At 51.6% G+C, this 5,183-nt stretch overlaps 1 pseudogene; it reads left to right on the top strand.

Moving 5' to 3' along the window:
- Positions 1–419: 419 nt before the first annotated feature.
- On the top strand, positions 420–4,886 carry LOC136531456 (uncharacterized; annotated as a pseudogene).
- Positions 4,887–5,183: the final 297 nt, after the last annotated feature.

The raw sequence follows: 5,183 nt of genomic DNA, 5'->3' as shown, positions 1-5,183 counted from the left end.
ATGGAATATGGAAGCAAATATCCGCGTACGGAGAGGCCTCGGGAGCACGCATTCGATTTCCGAAATTCGAAATGAGCGCATAGTTTTCAGATACAGCAAGACTGGATCGTATCGAAGAGACGCCGGCTAGTAAGCCACGTGGCATCCTGTGGTTCGGCCAACAGGATACAGTAACTCGATAATGTGGGGTCCAGCGCCTGCAAGTTTGAAAATGAAATTCTGGGGAGATGAACAGGCCCGCTCCAACGGCCGGATTCCTCGAATTCAAATCCGGCCGCGCTTTCTGCCTTTATAGACGACCCCCACGCTCCCCGTCGTTCGCTTTTCCGGATGACCCATCGCAGCTTCGCATTCGCTGCGCACCCCAGCTGAGCCTGAGCCTAGCAGAACTAGATCGGACGAGAGGAGGAGGCCAAACGGCGGAGAGGAAGAGAGATCGAGGAGGACGGTCGCCGCCGCCCGCATCGAAGAGAGCATGGACTTCCTCGCGCTACCCCGCCGTGACCTGCAGGCGCTGTGCAAGCGCAACGACATCCGCGCCAACATGACCAATGCCGCCATGGCCGACGCCCTCCGCGCGCTCCCCAAGGTAGGCACCCTCGCATCCTCGCCCCGTTACGCGTCGATCGCTAGATCTGAGCTCTGTGAGTTAAATACTTGCTACCTTACGCGTTCCGTAATTCTGTTCCAGGTCGAAGGGATCGAGGAGTACGTCAAGGTTCTGCAGCCGGTCGCCTGTGCCGCAAACGGCGGTCAAGTCGGTGAATGAGGAGCAGAAGCCGAAGAATCAGGAGAGGCCGCTTCCGCGCGACCGCCGCGCCACGGCCAAGTCATCGGAGCCAATTGAGCCAGAGGAAGACAAGGAAAAGTTAGAAGGAGGATGCGAAGCAGCAGTCGAACAAAGAGGATGCGCAGGCACCTGGCGTCGGGCGGCGCGGTGCCAGCCGGCGCGCTAGGCCCGTGACTACCGTGCCTCTGCCGCCGGGCAAGGCAGTGGCGGAGGAGGACGGCCAAGAGGACAATCTGAAGCGGGAGGCCAAAAGGGATAAGGCGCCTGCGCTCGTCGTGGGCCAGGCGTGGTGCCAGCCCGGCGCGCTCGACCCTCGCCTGCTGTGGCCGCGCCGGCAGCCGACTCGGTGGTTGCAGGTGCGGAAGAGGAGCAGATCGAGGAGGTGCTGGTGGAGGACCTCAAGCGGGAGGCGACCATGGATGATGCGCCGGCCCTTGGCGTAGGTCCGCCGCGGTGCCAGCCGACGCGCTCGGGCGGCGCCTTCTGTTGCTGCGCTAGCGGGCAAATTGGTAGCGGAGGAGCAGAGGGCCCCGATCCCACGCGGCCCTCGTGTCAAGGCCAAGGGCACCTCGACCGAGCATATCAGGGTTGGACGACGGCGATGATGAGGAAAAGGAGGATGCGAAGCCGGAGGAGCAGGAGGACGCCCAAATCCTTGGTGTAGGTCGGCGCGGAGTGGCCAGCCGGCGCGCTCAGGCGGCGCCTGCTGTAGCTGCGCCAGAAGCTAACGCAGAGGAGGAGCAGAGGGCCCCTGTCCCACGCGGCCGCCGAGTCAAGGCCAACTCGACCGAGCTTATCAGTCTAGACGACAGCAAGGAGGAGAAAAAGCAGGACACGAAGCCGGAGGAAGAGAAGGGAGATGCGCCAGCAATTGCTGTGGGGCGGTGCGGTGCCAGCCGGCGCGCGCCTGCCCATTCAGAAGCTCCGGAAGCGCCGGCTACGAGGAGAAGCGCTGCTGCAAGTAAAGATGAGGCAGGGTATGTGGCCGTGGAGGCAGTACCTATCCGGGCCACTTGTCAGCGTAAGCCGACGATGAAAGCAGCAGCAGCTGCAGCGGCAGAGGAGAAGGCACCACGAAGGGCCACGAGGAGGGGCGCGGTGATGAGGACCCTTTTGCAGCAGGAGGTACAAGAGGAAGCACAAGGTGAGAACTGAGAACTGAGGAGTGATCTCATCCCAATCAATGTGCACTAACTGAGATGCTGCTTCTGTTGCTAATTTTGGTTGCTGAACCAGGTGTCTTCTCTGATGCAGAGGCTGTGGGTGCACCGGTTGTGGCCGTGGAGTCTGTACGCATCCGGGAGACTCGCCACTGTAAACCGACAATGAAAGCAGCAGCATGCTGCTGCTGCAAAGGCAGAGGAGAAAGCACCACCAAGGGCCACGAAGAGGGGCACGGTGATGAGGACCGTTTTGCAGCCGGAGGTACAAGAGAAACCGCAAGGTGAGAACTGAAAGAGTGTTTTCATCCCAATCAATGTGTACCAACTAAAATGCTTCATTTGTTGATGCCAAATTTGATTGCTGAACCAGGTGTCTTCTCTGATGCAGAGGAGGTCAATACTGAAGATGGTCTTAGCTGTCAAGAGGAGGGTGATGTGGTTGTTGATAAGGTGCTGCATGACTCGGTGGATGACACCATTCTTCTTGATTGTTCAAGTGATATCAGCTTTGGTTGAAGTGGAGAAGGCAGGAAACATCACAAGTGAGATGCCTGAGAACCAAGCGGCATTGGATGAGGAATTGAGGATGGTGATAAACCGAATGGGGGTGGTTATTGGTGACAGCATGTCCGAAGCCACAGTGACAGATGAAGTTGTTCAGGAAGAAAAGGGAGTACTGATCACCAATGAGATGCCACAGGGGACAGCTGGCATGCATGACATGGAGGATGATCAGTTTGAAACTGTTTTTGTTCAAGCTGATCAAGTAGTCACTGCTGACATGGAGGTCAATACTGAAGATGGTCTTAGCTGTCGAGAGGAGGGTGATGTGGTTGCTGATAAGGTGCTGCATGACTCGGTGGATAACACCATTCTTCTTGATTGCTCAAGTGATATCAGCTGGGTTGAAGTGGAGAAGGCAGGAAACATCACAAGTGAGATGTCTGAGAACCAAGCTGCATTGGATGAGGATGGTGATAAACCGAATGGAGTGGTTATTGGTGACAGCATGTCCCAAGCCACAGTGACAGATGAAGTTGTCCAGGAAGAAAATGGAGTACTGATCACCGATGAGATGCCGCAGGGGACAGCTGGCATGCATGACATGGAGGATGATCAGTTTGAAACTGTTTTTGTTCAAGCTGATCAAGTAGTCACTGCTGACAACCTGCCGGAACAAGTGACAGATTGTGAAATTACTGTGGTGGTGAACACATCACCGATAGTTGATGAGAGGCAACAGAGCACAGTTACAATAGATGAAAATGTTGTCGAGGATCGTTCTGAAACTGATGGTGTTCATTCCAATGAACAGATAGAAGTGGTAACTACTGACAAAGTTCCAGAGCTAAAGCTGATAGAAGATGTTTTAGTTCAAGCTGATCAAGTAGTCACTGATGACAATCTGCCAGAACAAGTGACTGATTGTGAAATTACTGTGGAGGAGAACACAGCAGTGATAGTTGATGAGAAGCAACCGAGCACAGTTACAATTGATGAAGATGCCGATGAACAGATGGAAGTGGAAATGCCAGAACTCACCGGGACAAACGTTGAAGTTATTGAGGAGAAGACACCACCGGGAGTTGATGAGAAGCAAAAGAGCACAGTTACAATGGATACAGATGTCGTCGATGATCATTTCAAAACTGATGTTGTTCATGCCGATGAACAGATGGAAGTGGAACTCACAGAGACAGATGATGAAATTGTTGAGGAGATGAAGACACCACTGGTAGTTGATGAGAAGCAACAGAGCACAGTTACAGATAATGGAGACATTGTGGATGATCATTTCAAAACCCATGGTGCTCATGCTAATGAACAGAAGGAAGTGGTGGCTACTGAAGTGCCAGGGACTGACAGTGAAATTGAGGAGAAGACACCACTGATAGTTGATGAGAAGAAACAGAGCACAATTACAATGGATGGAGATGTTGTCTTTGATCATCTCAAAACTGATACTGCTAATGCAGATGAACAGAAGGAAGTTATAGGTATAGTTACTGAAGTGCCAGATGAAGTCACAGGGACTGACGGTGAAGTTATTGAGGAAAAGGCAGTTGTGATTACTGAGGACATGCCAAATCAGGGAACTGTACCAAATATCACCAATACAATGGATGAATGTTTAAAGGAAAACAATTTTGGAACTGATTTTGGTCATGGCAATTTGCAGAAGAAAGCAATCACTGCTGACATTGAGCCAGAAGTCTCGAGGGCACAAGACGGGGGGCGCCCGGAAGGAGAATGCATTGCTTGATGATGTCACAGAGTCCCTGTCCATGAGCATTATCACCATGGAGCCATCAGTGTGCAAGAACAGCAGTGAGAAGAACCCTGCTGAATCCATGGCAGTGCTAGAAGAGAAGGGAGTGAAGGTTGCAAGCGAATCCGAGGATTTGACTAAGCTTAGCCTAGGGCAGCTCAGAGCCAAGCTCAAGGAGAAACTGAATGCCAAGAAGGTAATGAACCAATTCCACTCCATCTATGTAGTCTTTCCGTATTTGATTTGAATGCTGAACTGGCTTGTAACATGCAGAACAAAGAAGCAAAGAAGAGGGTGGCGCTTACCAGGGTGGATGAGAATGTTTGTCGATCCCACGCAAAGGGGCAGCAGCAGAACCAGAATCTGCAACAGCATTAACCTCCGGAAGAAGCTGGCTCTGAACTCATCTCACGTGTGCGTTCAGATAGCATGTAGTTGTGGTGAAACCATGGTTTCTCCTACCTGGGCATCTAACTTATGTGTGAATTGTTTTATGTGTTTGTGTGTTTGCGTGGAGGCCTTAAACGATTCGGCTGTATTTTGTCCAAGTCCAATCGTAAGCCAGTACCCAGCATTGACCTGTGTGGTTTGCTGGTGTTAGTTGACTGTCTTATCTCGAACTCATTGAGAATATCTGCTTTGCCTATATCTCGTGCAATAACAAATTATTATCAGATTGTATGGAAATGCAATAGCCTATTTTTGTGTATGCAACAAGTTAACTGCAAGCTGATTAACAATCCCATCCTGAGGTTTGCTGGTTGTTTTACAGCTCGCCTTTTTCAGGAACTCTGAAGGTATAATAACAGAGATTTGTCACTGTGTTTGGCTGGTTCCTCCCAAAGACATATTTCCAACCGTTGATATATTAGTAATTTTATACTGCAGTCATCCATCTCTGATTGACAGTCCAGAGCTACACTGCTTTAATTACTGTGCACCTATCTTGGATTCCTCTGAA

The sequence above is a fragment of the Miscanthus floridulus genome, unplaced genomic scaffold (genome assembly GCF_019320115.1).
Source record: "Miscanthus floridulus cultivar M001 unplaced genomic scaffold, ASM1932011v1 fs_356_2_3, whole genome shotgun sequence".
NCBI lineage: Eukaryota > Viridiplantae > Streptophyta > Magnoliopsida > Poales > Poaceae > Miscanthus > Miscanthus floridulus.
This window is presented reverse-complemented; position numbering and strand designations above follow the sequence as displayed.